Source organism: Chiloscyllium plagiosum, unplaced genomic scaffold (assembly GCF_037043375.1).
Source record: "Chiloscyllium plagiosum isolate Xiang-an unplaced genomic scaffold, Cpla_swu_hap1 HiC_scaffold_10, whole genome shotgun sequence".
Taxonomy (NCBI): Eukaryota; Metazoa; Chordata; class Chondrichthyes; order Orectolobiformes; family Hemiscylliidae; genus Chiloscyllium; species Chiloscyllium plagiosum.
Genome location: NW_028270148.1, coordinates 66,191,833 through 66,219,159, shown reverse-complemented (window position 1 = coordinate 66,219,159; position 27,327 = coordinate 66,191,833). Strand labels below are relative to the sequence as shown.

The 27,327-nt window shown below is 41.9% G+C and overlaps 1 long non-coding RNA gene across 1 annotated transcript in view; it reads left to right on the top strand.

Annotated features, from left to right (window-relative positions):
- The first annotated feature begins 1,132 nt into the window (after positions 1-1,132).
- The window catches only part of LOC148148971 (uncharacterized), a 41,117-nt gene continuing 14,922 nt past the window's right edge, over positions 1,133-27,327 (top strand). Inside the window, exons 1-2 of the long non-coding RNA XR_015758299.1 lie at positions 1,133-1,222; positions 1,332-1,401. This is a non-coding gene — a long non-coding RNA (uncharacterized LOC148148971). The remainder of the gene's footprint in view (positions 1,223-1,331; positions 1,402-27,327) is intronic.

Genomic DNA, 27,327 nt, shown 5'->3' with positions numbered 1-27,327 from the left:
TAAGTTTAAAAGAGAGGTGATAGGCAAGTTTATTTTCTTCAGAGGGTGGTAAGTGCCTGGAATGCGTTGCCAGAGGAGGTGGTAGTGGTGGATACAATAGCAATGTTTAAGAGACATTTTGACAGATTTATGAATAGGCAGGGAATAGAGGGATATGGAATGTGTGGGCGCAAACGTTTCTAGTTTAGAAAGGCATCATGTGTCGATGCAGACTTGGTGGGCCTGTTCCTGTGCTACACTATTCTTTGTTCTTTGTTCTAATCTTCAGCCATATGATTGTTTAGTTTCAAATTTTGCTGGCCATCAATGTCAGCCTATTATGTAATTGTGGCATAAAATAAGTGCAATAGATAGAGTAGGACAGCTTACATTCAAGCAGGCTCTCTGAACTAGTGCTTAGATTTTGGCATCTTGCACACTGATGTTTGGGGCAGGTATCAGGTTAATCCGTCACATTCGGCCACCTGCTTGGTTTCCAGCTAAAGATCGGTTCATTTAAAGTTTTTATGCACAATTTAAAGGCAGGAGGCGATGGACAGATGCCTAATGACACAGGCTGAGGATTTCTCTTTCCTTTCCACATTGTCCATTTCAATTCCTCCCCCTGTGACACACTTGAGGACCAGAATGAGAAGAAGCCAATAGTTCAGTCCTAGTGTGGGGCCATCTGAAAATAAACAAGTCACCATGAAAATCAACAAGTCACCATGAAAATCCCAATCTAGTCGCTGGTATCTCTGTTTAGCCATGCCTGAAAACACTAGTTAGTTCCCACTCCCAGATCAATCCAAGCATTTGCAGGAGGCTTATCATCTGCTCTAAAATGTCCTGGTGTTACAATGGACTGCATTGTAACTACATTCCACCTCAGTCAGGGTGTGGTATAATACAGTTAGCAGTCATAGTTGCAGCAAGTAGCATTTGTCTCCGTGCAGACATCATGGCCCTGGAAATGAAGCAGAAACCTGAGAGGTATCAAAGATAATAGGTATCATTGCAACTCTCAGGATATTTGACGCAGACAGTGAGATGTGACACCAATAATCTCTGCTGACTTGTACATTTATTGAATGTAACCTTTTTTTCTGTTTGTGAAGTCAGCTGCATTATGCTAACGCACTCTCAAGACAGCCCACAACATGCAAAGAGAATTTTGCCCCTTGCAGGAGAAGACTAGGATCATTCCTATGGGAAGGGGGAAACATCCCTGTCCCATCAAACTGTAAGTCACATTCTGCATGCCACCCCTACTCCCCCATTAACTCTGCATTCATCACAGCCATGGGGTGCCATTTCAAACCGCTGACTGTGACACCATCTCTCTCTTACAGGTTGTAGAAGCCTCAATCTCTGTGGAGAATGAACCATCTCCATCAGAAGCCTTGTCCTCAACCTCTGAAGGTGAGAGTACCAAGGCCTATGAGGAAGTATTGACAAGACTGCCTTCTATACTCCATCTGCAAACCCCAACTCAGATACTAACATCTCAGGGTTGATCTTAGGCTGAGAGAGCATGGGACACTGTAGTGTCTGCAATCAGGGACTTTGTCTATGTGTCCAGGGATGACCAGGAGCAGCAAAGAGCACAATGCTCCTCTGCCAAGATCATACACCTGCACTCCATCATCCCACCCATTGATCCTCGGGACCAAAGACCTGGTGACGAAGGGGCTGGGGAACCTTGATCCCAATTGCTCCATCCTCACAAGGAGACAGTAGCTGCTCCAGGAGATGCACAGCCAGAGCAGGAACCACATTCAGGGCCCTCGTCGGTTTCCACTCAGCAAAGTAGAAATGGCCAGTCCCTCCATTTCCACCCTGCCTGACATCAACTTCAACTGAGGAATAACCATGTACACAGGACTTTGCGTTCTGCTTGCATTTTGGCCCTCCTCAATAACAATTCCTCATGTTTGGGTCCCTCTGTGTGCAAAGCTGTAGCTGCCACCGACTGTGTCAGGGAGGTGCCAGGGAGGTGCCAAAGGTTTAATGACGCAGAGTGGCCAGGGAGTATGCATCTTACAAGACAAGACCACCAGACATTTTAAGAGTATATGACTTACTTTGGTCCCGTTTAAAAATTCTGACTAAAACATATAAGATTTTCAGGGGGCTTGACAAGGTAGCTGCAGAGGCATTCTTTCCCCATATGGGGGATGGGGGTGGGGTTGGGGGTTGGGAGTGGGGGCAGGGTGTACGACCAGATGACATTATCTCAGAGTAAGGAGTCGCCTAGTTCGGACATAGAGGAGAAGGATATATTTTCTCTGAAAATATACTAATTCTGTGGAATTCTTTACCGCAAAGGGCTGTTGGCGTTGGATCATTAAGCATATTCAAGGCTAAGGTAGGCACATTTTTAATCAGTAGGGGATCAAGGTTTGTTGGAAAGAAAACAGGAAAGTGTTGAGGACTATCAGAGCATCATTGAATGGTAGGGCAGACTAGATGGACTGAATGGCTTACTCTGCTTATGGTCTGTCTCTATCCTTCTGCAGAACTCTTCATATCATCCTGATGACGCCTGACCTTTTCACCTATTTTTGTGTTATCCTCAAATTTGTCGACAGCGCATTCACTTTCCTGATGAGGTCACTGCAAATAATTGTGGCTTCAGCATGTTCCTTGTAATACTCTTTCCACTTTTTGAATTTTCTCCCTCTTTTCCTAATTCCTTCACTTTACCTTGAAATTCTAATTTATGCAGCTTCAATTTTAATCTCCCAACCATTATTCTAAATTTTGCGTCATCCTCAGTCGTCATTGTAAACTATTAGCCGACACCTTTGAAAATTTTGGGTTTTTTTGGTGTTCTGGTAAAATTCTAAAGCAAGTGCCTCGCTAAATCTTTTCACTGCTTGAGGATCAGAATATTTAAATTCTCAAAAGTGACATCCATTAATTCTGCTAGGAACAAGTTGGCATTGAATGCAGACATTTCCCATTGTAGCAGTCCGAAGTCAGGAAGTCTTTTGAAGTTTTTTCTCATTTTAAAACTGATTTCAAAGTGATCATTTACTCACTCAAATTCTTTTGTTTTGCCTGTGGGTTTAAATCATGGCAAGAACTCCCAATTTATTATGTTCAGAACCCGGCTCAGGTTCCAGATTTATTATCATTCCAGACAGAGTACTCCAAATTGTTAAAATCCAAATCAAGAATGGATGAACGGGCTCCCTTTCTCTATGGTAAAAACAAGGACTGCAGATGCTGAAAACCAGAGTCTAGATGAGAGTGGTGCTGGAAAAGCACAGCAGTTCAGGCAGCATCCGAGGAGCAGGAAAATCAACGTTTCGGGCAAAAGCCCTTCATCAGGAATACAGACAGAGTGCCTGCAGGATGGAGAGATAAATGAGAGGAGGGTGGGGGTGGGGAGAAAGTAGCATAGAGTACAATAGGTGATTGGGGGAGGGGATGAAGGTGATAGGTCAGAGAGGAGGGAGGAGTGGACAGGTAGGAAGGAAGATAGGCAGTTGGACAAGTCATGGGGACAGTGCTGAGCTGGAAGTTTGGAACTGGGGTGAGGTGGGGGAAGGGGAAATGAGGAAACTGGTAAAGTCCACATTGATGCCCTGGGGTTGAAGTGTTCCAAGGCGGAAGATGAGGTGTTCTTCCTCCAGGCATCGGGTAGTGAGTGAGCGGCAGTGGAGGAGGCCCAGAACCTCCATGTCCTCAGCTGAGTGGGAGGGGGAGTTGAAATGTTGGGCCACAGGGCAGTGTGGTTGATTGGTGTGGGTGTCCCGGAGATGTTCCCTAAAGCGCTCTGCTAGGAGGCGTCCAGTCTCCCCGATGTAGAGGAGACTGCATCGGGAGCAACGGATACAATAAATGATATTGGTGGATGTGCAGGTAAAACTTTGATGGATGTGGAAGGCTCCTTTGGGGCCTTGGATGGAGGTGAGGGAGGAGGTGTGGGCACAGGTTTCCCAAAATGCAGCACCTTGCATTTATCTAAATTGAACTCCATCTGCCACTGCTCAGCTCATTGGCCCATCTGATCAAGATCCTGTTGTAATCTGAGGTAACCATTCTTCACTGCCAACTACACCTCCAATTTTGGTTTCATCTGCAAACTTACTAACTATACCTCCTATGTTCATATCCAAATCATTTGCAAACATCAGCCCCAAATTAGCTTTTGAAAGTTTCTGCCTAATACCAACAAACTGAGGCCTCCTCCAAGTTAGAACTTCAACTTTTAGATTTGGTCTATCCTTTTCCATCACTATTTTAAAACTAATACAATTATGGTCGCTGACCCCCACTGACACCTCAGTCTCCTGCCCTGCCTTATTTCCCAAGAGTAGGTCAAGTTTTGCACCTTCTCTAGTAGGTACATCCACATACTGAATCAGAAAATTGTCTTGTACACACTTAACAAATTCCTCTCCATCTAAACCCTTAACACTATGGCAGTCTCAGTCTATGTTTGGAAAGTTAAAATCCCCTATCATAACCACGTTATTATCCTTACAGATAACTGAAATCACATTACAAATTTGTTTCTCAATTTCCCGCTGACTATTAGGGGATCTATAATACAATCCCAATAATGTGATCATCCCTTTCTTATTTCTCAGTTTAATCCAAATAACTTCCCTGGATGTATTTCACGGAATATCCTCCCTCAGTACAGCTGTAAGACAATCTCTTATCAAAAACACCATTCCCCTTCCTCTCTTGCCTCCCTTTCTGTCCTTCCTGTAGCATTTGTATCCTGGAACATTAAGCTGCCAGTCCTCTCCATCCCTCAGCCATGTTTCTGTAATTGCTATGATATCCCAGTTCTGTGTCCCTAACCATGCTCTGAGTTCATCTGTCTTCCCTGTTTGGCCTCTTGCATTAAAAAGTGCAGTTTAATTTATCAGTCCTACCTTGTTCTCTGCTTTATCTCTGTCTTTTCTGACTGACTCGCTCCTTTTCCTAACTGTACCAGCCTCGGATTGATCTCTTTACTCACTATTTCCCTGGGTCCCACCCCTCTATCTTATTAGTTTAAATATTTCTGAACAGCTCTAGCAAATGTACCTGGCAGTATATTAGTCCCCTTCCAATTCAGGTGCAATCCATCCTTCTTGTACAGGCACTTCTACTGTAGAAGAGATTCCAATGATCCGAAAATATGAAGTCTTCTCCCACACACCAGCTCCTCAGCCGTGCATTCATCTCCATTCTCCTATTCCAACCCTCACTAGCTCATAGCACTGGGAGTAATCCAGATATTACTACCCTCAAGGACTTCCTTTTTAAATTCCTGCCTAACTTGTTATATTCTCCCTTCAGAATCTCATCTTTTTCCCTTCGTATGTCATTGGTTCCAATGTATCCAATGACCTCCTGCTGGTCCCTCTCCCCCTTGAGAACATTCAGCACCCTCCCTGAGGCACCCTTGATCCTGGCACAGGGAGGCAACACACCATTCTGATTTTTTGCTGTTGCTGTAGAAACATCAATCTGTGCCTCTGACAAGAGAGTCCTGTAACACAATCTCTTGGAATCTGATGTACTCTTCATTACACTCAAGCCAGCCTCAGTACCAGAAACCTTACTGTTGATACTACATTGCACTGATGGTCCATCAAGCCTTAAATTTTCCAAAACAGCATACTTGTTTGAAATGGGGATGGCCACAGGAGACTCATGCATTACCTGACTACCCCTCCTACCTTTCCTGGAGTCAACCCATCTACCTGACTGTATCTGTGGCTTTTCTCCCTTCCTTTAACTACCATTCATCACACTCCCTAGGTCTTGTAAATTTCTCATTGCCTCGAGCTGCCACACCAACCAATCCATGCGATATTGATGGAATTTGCAAACAAAGACACTTCCTGCAGACATAATCATTTCTGGATACCTTTCTCGTAAATATGAATGAATGCACATTTTAAAATGAGTTAAATTAACAAAGCTTTACTGGATTAACAAAGAGTGAGATTATTAATTATTCAACATGAAAGCAATTAGTAATATAACACTCTACACATACATAAGAATTAAGAGGTTAGTTCAAAAAGACAAAAGTTAAGACAAAACAGATGTGTGGATTAGTCTCTGAATTGGGCAGAAAGAGTAGAAAGTTCAACATTGAGGTTATTGCAGAGGTTACAAGTAATTTTAACATTCGTAGGTGAATAGTAAAGATTTTAACAAAAATTGCTACAAAAGCTCAGCAAGTCTGACAGCATCTGTGGAGAGAAATCCATACAGTTCTGAGGAAGGGTCACTGGACCAGAAATGTTAACTCAGAATTCTCTCCACAGATACCACCAGACCTGCTGAACTTTTACAGCAATTTCTGTTTTTGTTTCTGATTTACAGCATCCACAGTTCTTTCAGTTTATAGTTAGTATTTTAAGTTCCTTTGTTGAGATTACATTTTTTTTAAACTGGTTTGCAGCTTTCAAAGTGGCAAAGAATCTTCCTTTTGACTGGTTGCTAGCTAGCTAACTCTCGCACTCAGAATGAGAATTTTTTTTTTTAACCTGCAACGCAGGGATAACCACAGGATAGTTCTTTGATTTTGAACTTCCATCCATGCTAATGCTCACCCAGCTTGAAATCATGAGAGTTATCAATGTCATTTGCAATTGCCTTTTTATTCCCCCAGTCTTTGTGTACCCTCCAAAGGGATGATCACGAAATGTGTCTCCAAATGAAAACAGAATTCGCAGGGGTTTGTTTGTTGTTTATAAAGTGGTAATCTTTGTAGTCAGTATCTTTGTAGTCATGTAAGACCACAGACCATTATGCTTGACATTTATTTGACAAGTTTAGGTGTGACATCCCATCAATCCCAAACAGACATTGTTTACACCAGAAATTCCCTTGTCTCTGTATCTCTCCTTTTTTATGAAAACACCTCTTGGAATTAAGGGCCAAAAGGACCATCCAAGACACCTTCATAACAATTTAAGTCTTGATGTCCCAACATTATCCCCTGAGCCATGGGCCCCCAGCTCAGTTATACCAACAGAGGCACTATTTGTCCCCTGAAACCAAAGTGATTGTGACTATTGAGGATCCTGCTGTAACCTATCCCCCAATTATCCTTATGTGTTAAGTTGTCCCTGTTACATTTATTGTCCCCTCTACAATCCAACATGCACAGGTTTGGCTGTTTCTTTTTTTTTGAGGCATTTTAGGTGTTGGAGGTGATTTTCTCAACTTCCAGGAGTAGCAATTACTATTTTATATGCTTTTGCATTGTCTTGGAACTTTGGAAAAAAACCTCAAAACAACAGCACTTTTAAAAGGGTGAGGAACAGACAAAGGCGAGGTCAGTGCAAGAGAGAGAGAGAAAGAAACTCCCACGGCTAACTGACAGAGCAGTGAACCTGCACAGTTACTGCCTTTGCTGTTTGAATTCATGTATCGCTGGACTTCGGAGTGTGTCTAGGAAAATTAACAAACAGTGAAATTCATAACTGATCTTGGAGGAACCTGTTTGGGAGAGGTCACAGCACAGAAACAGATAACGAGAGCCCAGACAAAGAATATTCCTGTTAGGGTGAAAGGAAAGGCTGGTAGATGAGGGAATACTGGGTGACTAAAGAAATTGAGAGTTTGGTTAAGAAAAAGAAGGAAGCGTATGTCAGGTATAGACAGGATAGATCAAGTGAATCCTTAGAAATGTATAAAGGCAGTAGGAGTATACGTAGGAGAGAAATCAGCAGGGCAAAAAGGGGACATGAGATAGCTTTGACAAATAGATTTAAGGAGAATCCAAAGGGTTTTTACAAATATATTAAGGACAAAAGGGTAACTAGGGAGAAAATAGGGCCCCACGAAGATCAACAAGGCAGCCTTCGTGTGGAGCCGTAGGAGATGGGGGAGATGATAAACAAGTATTTTACATCAGTATTTACTGTGGAAAAGGACATGGAAGGTATAGAATGTAGGGAAATAGATGGTGACATCTTGAAAAATGTTCATATTACAGAGGAGGAAGTGCTGGATGTCTTTAAACACATAAAGGTGGATAAATCCCCAGGACCTGATCAGGTGTTCCCGAGATCTTTGTGGGAAGCTAGGGAAGTGATTGCTGGGCCTCTTCCTGAGATATTTGTATCATCAATAGTCACAGTGAAGTGCCGGAAGACTGGAGGTTGGCAAACGTGGTGCCACTGTTTTAGAAGGGTGGTAAGGACAAGCCAGCAAACTATAGACCAATGAGCCTGACATCGGTGGTGGACAAGTTGTTGGAGGGAACCCTGAGGGACAGGATGTACATGTATTTGGAAAGGCAAGGACTGATTAGGGATAGTCAACATGGCTTTGTGTGTGGGAAATCATGTCTCACAAACTTGATTGAGTTTTTTAAAGAAGTAACAAAGAGGATTGATGAGAACAGAGCAGTAGATGTGATCTGTATCGACTTCAGTAAGACGTTCGACAAGTTTCCCCATGGGAGATTGATTAGCAAGGTTAGATCTCATGGAATACAGGGAGAACTAGAACTGTCTCAAAGGCAGAAGACAGAGGGTGGTGGGGGAAGGTTGTTTTTCAGACTGGAAGCCTGTGACTAATGGAGTGCCACAAGGATCGGTGCTGGGTCCCCTACTTTTCATGATTTATATCAATGACTTGGATGGGAGCATAAGTGGTATAGTTAGTAAGTTTGCAGATGACACCAAAATTGGAATTGTAGTGGGCAGTGAAGAAGGTTACTTCAGATTACAACGGGATCTTGATCAGATGGGCCAATGAGCTGAGAAGTGGCAGATGGAGTTTAATTTAGATAAATGCGAGGTGCTGCATTTTGGGAAAGCAAATCCTAGCAGGATTTATACACCTAATGGTAAGGTCCTGGGAAGTGTTGCTGAACAAAGAGACCTTGGAATGCAAGTTCATAGATCCTTGAAAGTGGAGTCATAGGTAGATAGGATAGTGAAGTAGGCGTTTGGTATGCTTTCCTTTATTGGTCAGAGTATTGAGTACAGGAATTGGGAGGTCATGTTGCTACTGTACAGGACATTGGTTAGGCCACTGTTGGAATATTGCGTGCAATTCTGGTCTCCTTTCTATCAGAAAGATGTTGTGAAACTTGAAAGGGCTAGAAAAGATTTACAAGGATATTGCCAGGGTTGAGCTATAGGGAGAAGTTGAATACGCTTGGGCTATTTTCTCTCGAGTGTCAGAGGCTGAGGGGTGACATTATGGAGGTTTATAAAACCATGAGGGGCATGGATAGAATAAATAGACAAAGTCTTTTCCCTGGGGTGGGGGAGTCAAAACTAGTTTGTATACTTTTGGGGTGAGAGGGGAGATATAAAAGAGACCTAAAGGGCACCGTTTTCATGCAGAGGGTGGTATGTATATAGAATAAGTTGCCAGAGGAAGTCGTAGAGGCTAGTACAATTGCAAAATGTAAAAGGCATCTGGATGGACATATGAATATGAAGGCTTTGGAGGGGTATGGGCTAGGTGCTGGCAGGTGGGACTAGATTGGGTTGGGACATCTGGTTGGCATGGGCGGGTTGGACCAAATGGTCTGTTTCCATGCTGTACATCTCTATGACTCACTGACTCTTAGTGAATATTTTTAACTGTGAGCTTACAGTAAGTCTGCAGTAGTGAGCAGAGTGGGTTCTTTCTTGATATTTTCACTGAGATATGTCACTTGATTAAACTTAAAAATATAAGCCATATCTATTAAATTAGCCTGGAACAGTGTTTTATAGAGGAATAAAACAGTGCTATTTTTGGGTCTGTAGATTGGAAGAAGCAAAAATGGCCTTTTGTCGTGTGATATGCTCTTCTTGTCGAAAGTGTGAGTTTAGGGAGAGTTTATGTGTCACTGAGGATTATATCTGCAATGAATGCCATTGGTTGCAAATCCTATCGGATCGAATGGATTGGTTGGGGAGACAGTTAGAGGCAATGAGGAATTTACAAGCACAAGGGGTGATGGATGGCAGTGATAGGAAGGGAAAAAAGTTGCAGATACAGTCACATGGATGGGTTAACTCCAGGAAAGGTAAGAGAAGTAGGCAGTTAGTGCAAAAGTCTTCTGTCGCTATCCTCATTTCAAACAAGTATGCTGTTTTGGAAAATGTGAAGGGTGGTGGAATCTCAGGGGAAGGTAGCAAGACCAGCCAAGTTTCTGGGATCAAAACTGGCTCAAATGTAATGAGGGGGAGGTTGGGTTCCAAGAGATCAGTTGTGTTAGGGGACTCTCTAGTCCGAGGCACAGACGGACGTTTCTGTGGCCATCAGTGAAAAATCAGAATGATGTGTTGCCTCCCTGGTGCCAGGATCAAGGATGTCTCAGAGAGGGTGCAGAATGTTCTCAAGGGGCAGACGATGAGCATGAAGTCATTGTACACATTGGAACCAGTGACAAAGTCAGGGAAAAGGATGAGATTCTGAAGGAAGAATGTACAGAATTAGGCAGGAATTTAAAAACAAGATCATCGAGAGTAGTAATATCTGGATTACTCCTGGTGCTATGAGCCAGTGGGGGCAGGAATAGGAGGATAGAGCAGATGAATTCAGGGCTGAGGAGCTGGTGTATGGGAGAAGGATTCATATTTTTGGATTATTGAAAGAAGTGACCGGTACAAGAAGGATGGATTGCATGAATTGGAAGGGGACTCATAGACTGGCAGGGAGATTTGCTAGAGCTGCTTGGGATGATTTAAACTAGTTAGGTGGGGGTGTGGGAACTAGGGAGATATTGAATAAAGAGATCAGTCTGAGACTGGTACATTTGAGAAAAGAAGCAAGTCAAACAGTCAGGAAAGGCAAGGACAAAGCAGAGAACAAGGTAGGACTGATAAATTAAACTGCATTTATTTCAATGCAAGAGGCCTAACAGGGAAGGCAGATGAACTCAGGGCATGGTTAGAAACATGGGACTGGGACATCATAGCAATTACAGAAACATGGCTCAGGGATGGGCAGGACTGGAAGCTTAATGTTCTTGGATACAAATGCTACAGGAAGGACAGAAACAGACTCAAGAGAGGATGGGGAATGGCATTTTAGACAAGGGATAGCATTACAGCTGGACTGAGAGAGGATATTCCTGGAAATACATCCAGGGAAGATATTTCGATAGAACTGACAAATAAGAAAGGGATGATCACCTCATTGGGATTGTATTGTAGATCCCCAAATAGTCAGCGGAAAATTGAGAAACAAACTTGTAAGGAGATCTCAGTTATCTGTAAGAACAATAGGGTGACTATGGTAGGGGATTTTAACTTTCCAAACATAGACTGGGACTGCCATTGTGTTAAAGGTTTAGATGGAGAGGAATTTGTTAAGTGTGTACAAGAAAGTTTCTGATCCGGTATATGGATGTACCTACTACAGAAGGTGCAAAACTTGACCTATTGTTGGGAAATAAGGTAGGGCAGGTGACTGAGGTGTCAGTGGGGGAGCACTTTGGGGTCAGCGACCATAATTGTATTAGTTTTAAAATAGTGGTGGAAAAGGATAGACCAAATCAAAAAGTTGAAGTTCTAACTAAGAGAAAGCCTAAGTTTGTTGGTACTAGGCAAGAACTTTCAAAAGCTAATTGGAGGCAGATGTTCACAGGTAATAGGGTGGATGAAAAATGGGAAGCCTTCAGAAATGAGATAACAAGAATCCAGAGAAAGTATATTCCTGTTAGGGTGAAAGGGAAGGCTGGTAGGTATAGGGAATGTGGATGACTAAAGAAATTGAGGGTTTGGTTAATAAAAAGAAGGAAACATATGTCAGGTATAGACAGGATAGATTGAGTGAATCCTTTGAAGAGTATAAAGGAAGTAGTAATATACTTAAGAGGGAAATCAGGAGGGCAAAAAGGGGACATGAGATAGGGTTGACAAATAGACTTAAGGAGAATCCAAAGGGCTTTTACAAATACATTAAGGGTAATAGGGTAACTAGGGAGAGAATAAGGCACTTCAAAGATCAGCAAGGCGGCCTTTGTGTGGAGCCACAGGAGATGGGGGAGGTACTAAATGAGTATTTTGCATGTGTTTACTGTGGAAAAGGACATGGAGATTCAGAATGTAGGGAAATAGATGGTGACATTTTGAAAAATGTTCCTATTACAGAGGAGGAAGTGCTGGATGCCTTGTAACATAATGAGATGTACCCTATAACTCTGTGGAAGCTAGGAAAGTGATTGCTGGGCTCCTTGCTGAGATATTACTATCATCAATAGTCACTGGTGAGATGCCAGAAGACTGGAGGTTGGCTAATGTGGTGCCACTATATAAGAAAGGTGGTAAGGACAAGCCAGGGAACTACAGACAAGTGAGCCTGACATCAGTGGTGGGCAAGTTGCTGGAGGGAATCCTGATGGACAGGAAGTACATGTATTTGGAAAGGCAAGTACTGATTGGGGATAGTCAACATGGATTTATGCATGGGAAATCATGTCTCATAAACCTGGTTGAGCTTTTTGAAGAAGTAACAAAGAGGATTGATGAGGCCAGATCAGTAGACATAATCTATATGGACTTTAGTATGGCATTCGACAAGTTACCCCATGGGAGACTGATTAGCAAGGCTAGATCTCATGGAATACAGGGAGAACTAGCCATTGGACACAGAACTGGCTCAAAGGTAGAAGACAGAAGGTAGTGATGGAGGATTGCTTTTCAGACTGGAGGTCTGTGATCAGTGGAGTACGACAAGGATTGGTGCTGGATCTATTACTTTTCAACTTGTGTATAAATGACTGGGATGTGTGCATAAGAGGTAAAATTCATAGGTTTGCAGATGACATCAAAATTGGAGGTGTAGTGGACATCAAAGAAGGTTACCTCAGATTACTATGGGATCTTGATCAGATGGGCTAATGGGCTGAGAAGTGGCAGATGGAGTGTAATTTAAATAAATGTGAAGTCCTGCATTTTGGGAAAGCAACTCTTCGCAGGACTGAGACACTTAAAGATAAGTTCCTCGGGAGTGTTGTTGAACAAAGAGGCCTTGGAGTGCAGGTTCATAGCTCTTTGAAAGTGGAGTCACAGGTAGATAGGAAAGTGAAAGCGTCATTTGGTATGCTTTCCTTCATTGGTCAGAGTATTGAGTACTGGACTTGGGAGGTCATATTGCGGCAGTACAGGACATTGGTTAGGCCACTTTTGGAATATTGCATGCAATTCTGGTCTCCCTCCTATTGGAAAGATGTTGTGAAACTTGAAATGGTTCAGAAAAGATTTACAAGGATGTTGCCAGGGTTGGAGGGTTTGAGCTATAAGGAGATGTTAAAGAGGCTGGGGCTGTTTTCCCTATGGGGCAAGTTTTTCATGAAGAGTGTGGTATGTGTATGGAATGAGCTGCCAGTGGAAGTCATTGAGTCATAGTCATAGAGATATACAGCATGGAAACAGAGTGGTTGAGGCTGTTACAACTGCAACATATAAAAGGCATCTGGATGGGTTTATGAACAGGAAGGGTTTGGAGGGATATAGGCCACGTGCTGGCAGATGGGACTAGATTGGGTTGGGATATCTGGTCAGCATGGATGAGTTGGACTGAAGGGTCTGATTCTGTGCTGCACTTCCCTATGATTCTATAACTCTAATTGACTTCCCAACTGACCAACCATAACAACGACACTTTCATAATCGCTTTTGACTTTCAGTGAACAGGCATACTTGACAGATCCTGGCCTATCTCCTAACTGACTTGGAATGACAGCTCCAACTAATGAGTGACCAGACCATTCTGACTGATCACTGTGCAGCTCACTGACTAAATTATCACTAATCCTTGAACTGGGAGCACTGGACCTGCATGAATGATCATGGCCCCTTAGATATGTCCATTTAATTGAAGCAAATGCAGTGTATGATAGTGCATGATTGGACAGATAAAAGATTGGCAAACTAATAGAAGACTTAGAGTTGGGATAAGATGGGCATTTTTAGGATGGCAATCTGCAACTGAGTGCTGGACTTACAATTAGTTACAATATACATTCAAGGCATGGATGAGGGAAATGAATGTACAATTGATAAGTTTGAGGACAACATGAAAATGCAAATAATCTACAAAGAGGGATTAGACAAGTTAGGTGGGTGTGCAAAAACATGTCAGATTGTATATAATGTGAAAAAAACTTAATGTTATGCAGTTTGGCAGGAAGAATAGAGGAACTGAATATTATTTAAATAGCGAAAGACTACAGAAAGCTGCAACAAAGAGCAATTTAGGGGTTCTCATACATGAATCATAAAAAACTGATGTACAAGGTCAATGGACAATAAGGAAGGCAAATAGAGTGCTGGCCTTTATTCCAAAGAGAATGATGTATAAAAATTGGGAAATCTTGCTAAAAGCACATTAGACATTTATTTAACATAATCTGGAACAATATGAACAGTTTTGAATTCTAATCTAAGGAAAGACATACTGGCATTGGAGGCAGTCCAGTGGAGGTTTATTAGGTTGATTATAAGTATGGAGGGATTTTCTTATGTGGATGTGTTGAGTATGTCGGACTTGTACTCAGAAGAATAAACAGAAACCTGGTTAAAAGATTCGGGGGCTTGACAAAGGAGATGCAAAGAGGTTGCTTCCCCTTATCGGAGAGTCAAGGATGAGAGGACATAATCTGAGAGGCAGGAGTTGCTTAGTTAGGACAGAGATGAGGAAGTTCTTCTGTCTGGGAGCAGTGAACCTGTGGAATTCTTTACCATAGATAGCTGTCGAGGCTGAGTCATTAAGTATGTTCAAGCCTGAGATAGACAGATTTTTATTCCAAAAGGGTATGAGAAAAGGGCAGGAAAACACGATCGAAAATGATCAGATTAGCCATGATTTCATGGAATTGATCGAACTGGATTTGACACTCAGCAGTGAACAAGTGTGCCAGCCATTCATTCCACTTGCTTAACTTTCAACCAAATATTGGAAAAATTAGCAATCCGATTGGACATGCGGGACCATGTCAAGAAGGTAAACAATGCAGTATGGCCTGAAAGATTGATTAGCAATAATTAAAATATTTCATGCTATTAAAAGGGTACTTTCACCTTTTTTTGAGTTTTTATACATCAGGCAATTATAACAACTTCATACCCGTCCATATATTTCAGTAACTCATGGGGATATTATTTTTCTACAACTTGTGGAAGACCTCAGAAACTCAGCCAACAGCTTCCTGGTCTATGCATTTAGCTGCACCTGCGGACCTCCTAGAGGTTGCTAGTTGATTTACTGAATAATAATAGTGAGTGCTGTGCAGATAATCATTCATTTCACTGCAAAATGCAGCCCAATGATATACTTCGAATTGTTTTACTTCAACCATCTCTTCCTTCCCTGATGTCCTACCTGCACATCCAAATATGGAAAATGGCAATTGTATCTGTCAGGGAAATAGTTTCCAACTAGGGTGGTCAAGTATGATAAAATCTACTCTTGAATGCTCTATCACATGATTTACTCCATACTCCAGGTTAGCCAACATATCATTTATTATGTCGCAATGCCCTCCTACACTGATTGGAAAGTAAAAGACTCAGTATCCAGCTGGACAATGCTTGACTGTCAGCCGAAGAGCCAATTATTTTATGTTGAACAATTTTATGTCTGGTAAAGAAATATGTTCAAAGAAACTGACAAAAAAATCATTTTTGATGTTCCTATGATTTTTCTCTGGAGTTGCAAATAGCAATCTGGAAGTATGGAAACTTTTGGAAACTCAAAGCCAGATTAAGGGGGTCGACAACAGTACTCAACAACCTGCACATTGAAACATCTCTTTTTTTCTGTCTTTACCTGGAGTGAACTTTGAAAAATGCAATTGGTCGATCTAGAGCGATCTATCAAAACAAGCAAATCAACAATAGCCAAAAATAGGAAACAATTTATAAGAAAGGGTCAAGGAAGTTAAACATGTATTCTACAGTAAAGAGGTGATTTTGAGGTTATCAAATTGAAGCTTTTGGAAGAGATTGGCAAACTGAATTATTTGCCATGGTGAATGGTCCAATTCTAAATTGGTAGGAGCAAAAATGAGAAGCAAGACACCAGAGGATATTGGGACTTGCTAAATCAATTAATTGAGAATGCTATTGAAGTAAATAAGTTAAATCATGTCTATAATGTTTACATCTAGGTGGATCTCATTGACTATGAGATCCTTGACTGGGGCTGTTAACCTGGGCCAAACAGGGAGCCTGACTGACAGATATAAATAGGGGATTCAGAGTCTCCTGTCTTCAGGGACTAATTTTGAGCTGACTGGTCACAGCCAGTTTACTGTGCACATTTAAATAAAGGGTACTTGGTGACAGGATACTAATGTTTGTGCAGGATACCGGTCTCTGTCGTAACTAGTGTGCTTGTAGAGTGAGAACCAATTACAACATGTTGAAAAGATAAATTTGGGATCATTCAAAGAGAAATCAGGTTTTTTGTGCCTACTTATTAAGTATTACAGTGCGTGGATTGGCAATGTGCTTGAATTATACTCTTGGTGTTTGCTACCTGATGTAGCACAATCACTTATTTATTCAGTGGACTAAACAATTCCATGATAGTCTATTTCCCTCAGCATTCATGTTGTTACTAATGCAGACAGTAAACTTAAAATCAACTCTGATTAAGTTACTGGGAAATATTGGAATGTGAATCATAGATGCATGAATGGGAAATGAGCTAGATTTAGATTTAGATTTTATGGTCATGCTTGGACATGAAAGCTGGGGTATTAGCATACTGGTTAAGAAAAATACTATTGTGAAAAATAATCCATCGGTTGGTCTCACAAGAATAATTTTAGTGAACCTTATTGACTTCACATGTAGTTAAACAAGCAGCCTATAGGTAAAGTCAACATAATCATCTTAGCACATAACTGAGAAAGGGTGTGTGGTAAAGCCTATACATCCACTCTTTTTTCTAGTTTTATTAAGTGATTGAATCAAATAGAATTTAAGGGTCAAAACTAATATTATAGAGGGTGCATATGTCTTAAAAAGATGTTTTCTGATAATAAATGACATAGTCAGTACTTGATTTTCAGAATTAGCAAGACAGTGCATTGAAAATAAAAAAAAACATTGGAAACAGCAGATCAGTCAATGCCTGAAAGTTAAACACACCCAAGATTGTCCGCCACACCAACTGCTAAAGAACAGAACAGTAACAAGATGTTTGGAAGACTGCATAAGAAGGCAGAGGCATGCTGGCTCACAAGCCCTTCGGTCTTTAGCTCTGCTCCAGGTTGCACTACATGTTCAGGAGTCTTGCACATGCTCTGTTCCCTATTCTCACTAAGGCCAGAATGAATCCTTAAACACATAAGTGGATACCTGCAGGAACCTCATTGACTTGTATTGGCTTTGAATCTCCTTTTGGATGATTCAAAGAAGCCTTAGTACACTGTGGAGCTTACAATTGTTCCTAGTTCTTGGTTTCCTACCATGGAGAGGGATAGGAATAGACAGCATGGGGAGGTATTTAATTGGGAGAGGGGAAATTGTGCTGCTTTTAGATAGGAGCTATGAAGTATAAATTGGGAACAATTGTTCTAAGGGAAATGCACAATAGAAATGTGGACGCTGTTTAAGGAGCACTTGTTGCGATTGTTGGATAACTTTGTCCCACTGAGACAAGGATAATTTTAAGGTGTCCTTCACGAAGGTGAAAGAGCCTTGGATGACAAGAGAAGAGGAGCTTCTCGTCAAGAGGAAGAAGGAAGCTTACTTAAGGTTGAGGAAGCAAGGAAATGGCACAGCTTTAGAGAATTAGGGTAGCTAGGAAATAACTCAAAAATGGACTGCAGAGAGCTGGGAGGGGGCAGAAAAATGCCTTGATGGGAAGGATTAGGGAAAACCCAAAGGTGTTCGACACTTATGTGAGGAATAAGAGAATGATCAGAGAGAGGGTAGGGCCAAAGGAACTTGTAAATAAGTTTTTTGCTTTGGTGTTCACTAGAGAGAGGGACCTTGTTGATAGTGAGAACACTGTGGATGAGGTTAATAGGCTTGAACAGATTGATATTAAGAAAGTGGATGTGCTGGAAATTCTTGGACGCATCAAGATGGATAAGTCCCCAGGGTCAGACCAGATATATCCAAGGTTACTATGGGAAGTGAGAAATGAGATTGCTGCACCTCTTTCGATGATCTTTGTATCCTCACTCTCCACGGGTGTAGTACCGGATGATTGGAAGGAGGCGATTGTTGTTTCTCTGATCAAGAAAAGGAATAGGAAAATCCCTAGAAATTACAGACTAGCCAGTTTTACATCTGTGGTAAGCAAAGTACTGGAAAGGATTCTGAGAGATAGGATTTATGATTATTTGAAAAAACATAATTTGATTAATATGATCATCAGCATGGCTTTGTGAGGGGCAGGTCATGTCTCACAAGCCTTATCGAGTTCTTTGAGGATGTGACGAGACAAGTTGACAAAGGGCCTGTACTGAGCTGTACTGTTCTATGTTCTCTATGTCAAACTGTACATATTTTTTCAGTGTCTCCAAAAATCAAATTGACACATAGAGTCATTGAGTCATAGATATGTGGTGTATATGGATTTCAGTAAGGCATTTAATAAGGTTCTCCATGGTAGGCTCATTCAGAGAGTTAGGAGGTATGAGATATAGGGAAATTTGGCTGGCTGGATACAGAATTGGCTGGCTAAAAGTTGACAATGAGTGGTAGTGTTTGGAAAGTAGTCTGCAGGAGGTCAGTGACCAGTGGTGTCCTGCAGGGATCTGGTCTTTGGCCTCTTCTCTTTGTAGTTTTTGTAAATGACGTGGATGAAGAAGTGGAAGGGTGAGTTATTAAGTTTGCTGTTGACACAAAGGTCATTGGTGTTGTAGATTGTGTCAAGGGCTGTTGCAGGCTACAACAAGACATTGACAGGATGCAGAGCTGGGCCAAGAAGTGGCAGGTGGAGTTCAACCTGGATAAATATGAAGTGATTCATTTTGGAAGGTCAAATTTGAATGCTGAATACAGGGTTAAAGACAGGATTCTTGACAGTGTGGAGAAACAGCAGGATCTTGAGGTCATAGATCCCTCAAAGTTTCCACCCAAATTGACAGTGTTGTTCAGAAGGTGTATGGTATTTTGGATTTCATTAACAGGGGATTGAGTTAAAGGGGCATGAGGTTTTATTGCAGCTCTATATAACATTGGTAAGACCACACTTGGAAAATTGCATCCAGTTCTGGTTGCCTTATTATAGGAAGGGTGTATATGCTTTAGAGAGGGTGCAGGAGGCTTGTCTCATGAAGAGAAGTTGAGTGAGCTGGGGCTTTTCATACTGGAAAGAAGAATGAAGAGTGGTGATTTGATAGAGGTGTAAAAGGTAATGAGAGGAATTGATAGAGTAGATAGCCAGGGACTTTTCCCTCGGACAGAAATGATTGTCATGAGAGGTCATAGTTTTAAGGTGATTGGAGGAAGGTATAGGGGAGATATCAGAGGTAGTTTCTTTATGCAGAGAGTGATGGGTGCGTGTAATGCACTGCCAGCAGTGGTAGTAGAGTCAGACATATGAGGGGCATTTAAGTGACTGCTGGACAAACACATGGAAAGCAGTAAATTGAGGGTGTGTAGGTTAGATTGACCTGAGATTAAGATAAATGTTTGGCACAGCATCGTGGACTGAAGGGCTTGTACTGAGCTGTATGTTCTATGTTCTCTATGTCAAACCGTACATATATTTTCAAAAATCAAATTGACACATAGAGTCATTGAGTCATAGATAAGTACAGCACGGAAACAGACCCTTCAGTCCAACTCGTCCATGCTGAACAGATATCCAAACCCAATCTAGTTCCACCTGCCAGCACCCAGCCCATATCCCTCCAAACCCTTCCTATTCATACACCATCCAGATGTCTTTTAAATGTTGCCATTATATGAGCCTCCACCACTAACTCTTGCAGCTCATTCCAAACAAGTACCACCCTCTGTGTGAAAACGTTGCCCCTCAGGTCTCTTTTTTGTATCTTTCCCCTCTCACCCTAAACCTATGCCCTCCAGTTCTGGATGCCAGGGAAAAAGCCTTTATCTATTTATCCTATCCATGCCCTTCCTGCTTTTATAAACCTCTATAAGGTCACCCCTCAAGAATCCATCGCTCCAGGGAAAACAGCCCAAGCCTATTCAACTCTCCTCATAGCTCAAATCCTCCAACCCTGGCAACATCCTTGTAAATCTTTTCTGAACCTTTTCATGTTTCACAACATCCTTCCAATCGGAAGGAGACCAGAATTGCACACAATATTCCAAAAGTAGCCCAATCTATGTCCTGTATAGCCGCAACATGACCTCCCAACTCTTGTACTCAATACTCTGACCAATAAAGGAAAGCATAGCAAAATGCCTTCTTTGCTATCCTATCTACCTGCGACTCCACTTTCAAGGAGATATGAACCAGCACTCCAAGGTCTCTTTCTTCAGCAATACTCCCTAGGACCTTACCATTAAGGGTATAAATCCTGCTAAGATTTGCTTTCCCAAAATGCAGCACCTCACATTTATCTAAATTAAACTCCACTGCCACTCCTCAGCCCTTGGCCCATCTGGTCAAGATCCTGTTGTAATCTGAGGGAACCTTCTTCACTGTCTGTGACACCTCAAGTGTTGGTGTCATCTGCAAACTTACTAACTTTACCTTTTTTGCTCACATCCAAACCATTTATATAAAGGACAAAAAGTAGTCGGCCCAGCACCGATCCTTGTGGCATTCCACTGGTCACAGGCCTCCAGTCTCAAACACAATACTTCACCACCACCCTCTGTCTTCTACCTTTGAGCCAGTTTTGTATCCAAATGGCTAGTTCTTCCTATATTCCGTGAGATCTAACCTTGCTAACCAGTCTCCCACAGGGAACCTTGTTGAATACCTTACTGAAGTCTATATTGATCTCGTCCACCACTCTGCTCTCATCAGTCCTTTTTGTTACTTCTTCAAAAAAACTCAATCAAGTTTGTGAGATATGATTTCTGATGCACAAAGCCATGTTAACTAACCCTAATCAGTCCTTGCCTTTCCAAATACATGTACATCCTGTCCCTCAGGATTCCCTCCAACAACTTGCCCACCACCGACATCAGGCTCACTGCTCTATAGTTCCCTGGCTTGTCCTTACCACCTTTCTTAAATAGTGGCATCACGTTAGCCAACCTCCAGTCTTCTGGCACCTCACCTGTAACTATTGATGATACAAATGTCTCAGCCAGGGACCCAGCAATCACCTCCCTATCTTCCCACAGAGTTCCAGGGTACACCTGATCAGGTCCTGGGGATTTATCCACTTTTATGCGTTTCAAGACATCCAGCACTTCCTCCTCTGTAATATGGACATTTTTCAAGATGTCACCATCTATTTCCCTGCATTCTACATCTTCCATGTCCTTTTCCACAGTAAATACTGATGCAAAATACTTGTTTATTATCTCCCCCATCTCCTGCAGCTCCATACAAAGGCTGCCTTGCTGATCTTTGAGGGATGGAAATGTGTTGCTGGAAAAGCGCAGCAGGTCAGGCAGCATCCAGGGAACAGGAGAATCGACGTTTCGGGCATAAGCCCTTCTTCAGGGATCTTTGAGGGACCCTTTTCTCTCCCTAGTTATCCTTTTGTCCTTAATGTATTTGTAAAAACCCTTAACTCTATTTGCTAAAGCTACCTCATGTCCCATTTTTGCCTTCCTAATTTTCCTCTTAAGTATACTCCTACTGCCTTTATACTCTTCTAAGGATTCACCCGATCTATCTTGTCTATACCTAACACATTACTTCTTTTGCTTAACTAAACCCTCAATTTCTCTAGTCAGCCAGCATTCTTTCACCCTAACAAGAATATACTGTCTCTGGACTCTCGTTATCTCATTTCTGAAGGCTTCCCATTTTTCAGTCGTCCCTTCACCTGTGAACATCTGCCCCCAATCAGCTTTTGAACGTTCTTGCCAAATATCGTCAAAATTAGCCTTCCCCCAGTTTAGAATTTCAACTTTGAGGTCTGGTCCATCCTGTTCCATCACTATTTTAAAACTAATACAATTATGGTCGCAATTGCCTGCCCCTCTTCCACGGCTACCTCCAAGCCCAGGTATCCCTGGAGAAGGAGCATGCAGTGTCTACCAACACCTTTGAACTGTTCAGGGAGAGGTGGGCACTACAGGGAGTGGAGTGTTTGTTTTCTCCATCCAACTCTATTTTGATTTAAACCTTGCTCTCCCCTTCACTTTTTTGATCACACAGCATTGCCCTTTGAGAAGGGCACCGCTTGTCACTGGCCACTCAGGTGTTTCCTTGCTTCCTGGTGGTGGAAATTGAATAAAGATTTGTACATCTGTTGTCTTTCACTGTGTCTCACACCTGCACACAAACAACAGTGGTGCTGGGGAAAATATAAGCACTATCATGGTTAGGTAGTAGTGTCGGGGAAGAGAAAAAAATAGAATTACGGTCACTGGCCCCAAAGTGCTCCCCCAGTGATACCTCAGTCACCTGCCCTGCCTTATTTCCCAAGAGTAGGTCAAGTTTTGCACCTTGTCTAGTAGGTACATCCACATACTGAATCAGAAACATTTAATAAATTCCTCTCCAACCAAACCCTAAACACTATGGCAGTCCCAGTGTATGTTTGGAAAGTTAAAATCCCTGACCATAGCTACCCGATTATTCTTATAAATAACTGAGATCTCCTTACAAACTTATTTCTCAATTTCCCTCTGACTATTAGGGGGTCTGTAATAGAATCCCAATAAGGTGATCATCCTTTTCTTATTTCTAAGTTACACCCAAATAACTTTCCTGGGTGTATTTCCGGGAATATCCTCCCTCAGCACAGCTGTAAGGCAATCCCTTATCAAAAACACCACTTCCCCTCCTCTCTTGCCTCCCTTTCTGTCCTTCCTTTAGCATTTGTATCCTGGAACATTGAGCTGCCAGTCCTGTCCATTCCTGAGCCATGTTTCTGTATTTGATATGATATCCCAGTCCCACATTCCTAATCATGCCCTGACTTCATCTGCCTTCCCTGTTAGGCATTCTTACTTTGAAATAAGTGCAGTTTAATTTATCGGTTCTCCCTTGTTCTCTGTTTTGTCCCTGCCTGTTCTAACTGTTTGACTCGCTTCTGTTCTCAACTGTACCAGTCTCAGATTAATGCCTTTCCTCACTATCTCACTGGGACCCTCCTCCCTCCCCCCCAACTTTACCATTTTAAATCCTCCAGACTAGTTCTAGCAAATCTCCCTGCCAGTATACGAGAGTCCCCTTCCAATTCAAGTGCAATCTCTCCTTCCTGTACAAGTCACTTCTACCCCAGAAGAGATTCCAATCATCCAAAAATGTGAATCCTTCCCCCATACACCAGCTCCTCAGCCATGCATTCATCTGTTCCATCCTCCTATTTCTTCACTCACCAGCTTGTTACTACTCTCGAGCACCTCCTTAAGTTCCTGCCTAACTCTCTATATTCTCCCTTCAGAATCTCATCCTTTTCCCTTCTTATGTCATTGGTTCCAATGTGTACAATGACCTCCTGCTGATCCCTCTCTCCCTTGAGAACATTCTGCAATCTCTGAGACATCCTTGATCCTGGCACTAAGGAGGTAACACACCATTCTGACTTTTTCTCTGCTGGCCACAGAAACGTCTGTCTGTACCTCAGACTAGAGAGTCCCCTAACGCAATTGATCTCTTGGAACCCAATGTACCCCTCTTGCTAGCAGATTTAAAATTTTTTGTTTACAGTTCACATTATAGTGTTTATTTATCAATGTCCTGCAAAAACAGGTCCAAATTTTAATACAAATGTGGAAAGCAGAACTTAATTTGGAAGTTTCTGTACCATTACCAACATATTCCAGTTTATTGATAAAAGGAGCCAAGGCCTTACTCCTACATGTTAGAAACCCAAACTCAACAGGATCATTTCAACTGAGTACTAAGTTTAATTAGATCTCACTTTCAGTGTAGCAAGGACCTTAACGTGCAATGTGCATGTGACAGAATTTTGGAGTAGTCATAAATGCTCTTGATGAACAATAAGGTTTTAAAACTGACATAATATAAAATTATTTAACTCCCCAGCCCTGTAAAAAATAAATAGTTCATCTGTATCAAAGAAAGGTAAGACAAAAACTCAAGCTGAGAAGACCTTTAATGTTATAAAATATTCTGCTGGAGTTGGGAGGTCATGTTGCGGCTGTACAGGACATTGGTTAGGCCACTGTTGGAATATTGTGTGCAATTCTGGTCTCTTTCCTATCGGAAAGATGTTGTGAAACTTGAAAGGGTTCAGAAAAGATTTAAAAGCATGTTGCCAGGGTTGGAGGATTTGAGCTACAGGGAGAGGCTGAACAGGCTGGGGCTGTTTTCCCTGGAGCGTCGGAGGCTGAGGGGTGACCTTATAGAGGTTTACAAAATTATGAGGGGTATGGATAGGATAATTAGATAAAGTCTTTTCCCTGGGGTCGGGGAGTCCAGAACTAGAGGGCATAGGTTTAGGGTGACAGGGGAAAGGTATAAAAGAGACCTAAGGGGCAGCTTTTTCATGCAGAGGGTAGTACGTATGTGGAATGAGCTACCAGAGGATGTGGTGGAGGCTGGTACAATTGCAACATTTAAGAGGCATTTGGATGGGTATATGAATAGGAAGGGTTTGGAGGGCCGGGTACTGGCAGGTGGGACTAGATTGGGTTGGGATATCTGGTTGGCAGGTTGGTCAGGTTGGACCGAAGGGTCTGTTTCCATGCTGTATATCTCTATGACTCTATGACTCTATGAGTAAGTGAAAGTTGAAAAATATCTGTTCTGGTATTTATAATAGCGTCTTGTGACATCAGCCACCGAGTTCTCATTATGCCATTCATAATGCTTGGTTGTTTTCCACACTACCAAGATCTCAGATGAGAATCTTGAATTCACAATTTGATTGAGCCCTTCATTTGGTCAATAATAATTGAGGGAACTTCAAAGTTTTGAATATGCTTTCACTTATGTGTGTGCGGCTTTCTTAATATAGTAAAGGTTGTAACTGATATGAAAACTGTTATTTTTGCTGAATCTCAACATGGCTTTTGTGGTCTCCCAAGTGGATCCTTGGTGAGTTGGCATGGAGGTCACAAGAGTCAACAGTAATGGGTGAGTAGGCATCAGTTGACAATAATTTCACATGGAAGATATAAGGCGCCTTTGAAGGTGTGAGTGGCATGAGTTGGCTTGAGCTAGTATGGTCATGGCATGAGGAGAGGGTGGGGTGAGGAACTGTGAGGGATAAAGTCTAGAGAATCTAATATGTCACAAAAACAACTGGGACAGGATTTCAGGGGCTTTTCAATGCCCTTCCTCAGCACTCAGCAGCCCCACTGGCCACCTTGATCAGCTGAGCCAATGGGCTGAGGAATGGCAGATTGGGTTTAATTTGGATAATTGTAGGGTTTTGCAGTTTAATAAGGCAAATCAGGACAGGACCTATACACTTAATGGTAGGATCCTGGGGAGTGTCGCAAACAAAGAGACATTGGGGTGCAGGTTTGAAGGTGGAGCCAGGGTAGTGGAGAAGGTATTTCGTACACTTGCCTTTATTGATCAGTGCATTGAGTGTAGGAATTGGGATGCTACATTGTGTCAGTTCAAGGCATTGGTTAGGCCATTTTTGGAACATTTTGTTCAGTTCTATTCTCCCTGCTGTAGGAAAGATATTGTTAAACTTGAAAGGGTGCAGAAAAGATTTGCAAGGACGTTGCTGTGGTTTGTGGGTTTGAACTATTGAGATAAGCTGAATAAGCTGGGGCTATGTTCCCTGGAGTGTCGGAGGCTGAGGGGTGGCTTTACAGAGATTTATAAATTCATGAAGGACATGGATAGGGTGAATAGGCAAGTCTTTTTCCAATGGTAGGGAGTCCAGAACTAGAAAGCATATGTTTAAGGTGAGAGAGGAAAGATGTAAAAGGAACTTAAGGAGCAATCTTTTGACACAGAGGGTAGTGCGTGTATGGAACGAGCTGCCAAGGAAGTGGTGGAAGCTGGTACAATTACAATGTTTAAAAGGCATTTGAATGGATACATGAATAGGAAGGGTTTCAAGGGACATGGGACAAATGCTGGCAGTTGCGACTAAATTGATTTAGGATACCTGGTTGTCATGGACGAGTTGGACCGAAGGGTAAGTTTCCATGCTATACAATTTATGGCCCTATGACTCTAATTTGCACGTAGAGGACAGATGGCCTGATTCCATCGTGCATCCTCCAAATTTGTGTGAGTTTATCCCAAGATGCTTCAGTGAACTGGAAGTTTTCCTGACTCCTGCCACACAACACACCTCTAAATATTTGGGTCACAATCCATTATCACTGGTGATAGAGAGGAGAATCTAAATGAAGTATTTTCAGAACTTCAGCAGCAGTTGAAAGTTGAAGAATCATGATTTGTTAAAGAAGCACCTTTGGAAGTAGCCACATCTCAGTGTCAACCACTAAGTGTCACATGACCATAAAATGTCTGAGCAAGGTAACTACTCACTGGAGAGCAGAAAACCATCAAGTTGTTATAAAAGTCCATGATATACAAATACTCGTAAAGGAAGGAAAGCTGCTATTCTTATCCAGTCTAGCCCACATGTAATTGCAGACCAATAATAACTTGAATCTTAAGTCTCCTCTGAAATAATCAAAAGCTACTCATTTGTATCAAAGCACTTCAGATCAGCTAAATGAAAATAAAACTCAATGGACCACAATTCAACAATAGCACAGTCAATACTCCGAAGTCCATTATACTAAAAAAAATGCTAAGATCATGGGACTTACTTTGAAATTGGGAGAGCTATACTATAGATATGTGAAACACCAGCCTTTTAGGAATATTTTCAGAATTACAGGTTAGAACTAATATCTCAAATGCCTCTATCATTAACTTTAGGCATGTCCCGACCCACCAGTGGTGTCAGAATACTGGCAAGTAGTTGGGAAGCAGTGATTTTGGGAGTCCATATCACTGTTTAGGAGTCCAATAAAATTTAGTGAAGCAGGTCAAAAATAAGCAAAGAAATAGCCTGCTCAATATTAGCTACGTCCTACTCTCAACCAATAAATCTGTATTCCTCCATGTTTGTTATGGTAATAGTTAATATGGTCCATCCGAATTTAACAGTCATCATCAACCATTAAACCTGAGACTTTTCAAAGTGTTTCAGAAAAGGACAATACTGATCTAAAATGACTTCTATGACCCTCTATGTACAGATTGAGCCAAGTCCAGATGACTAATACTGAATAACCAAAATTGTCTGCATTAGAATTACCATTTTATTCTGAAGACATTGAAACAAGACAATTGAGTCTGTATAAAGAGATTTGCATCTTCTGTTTTAATTAACACATGTTTGATAATTGT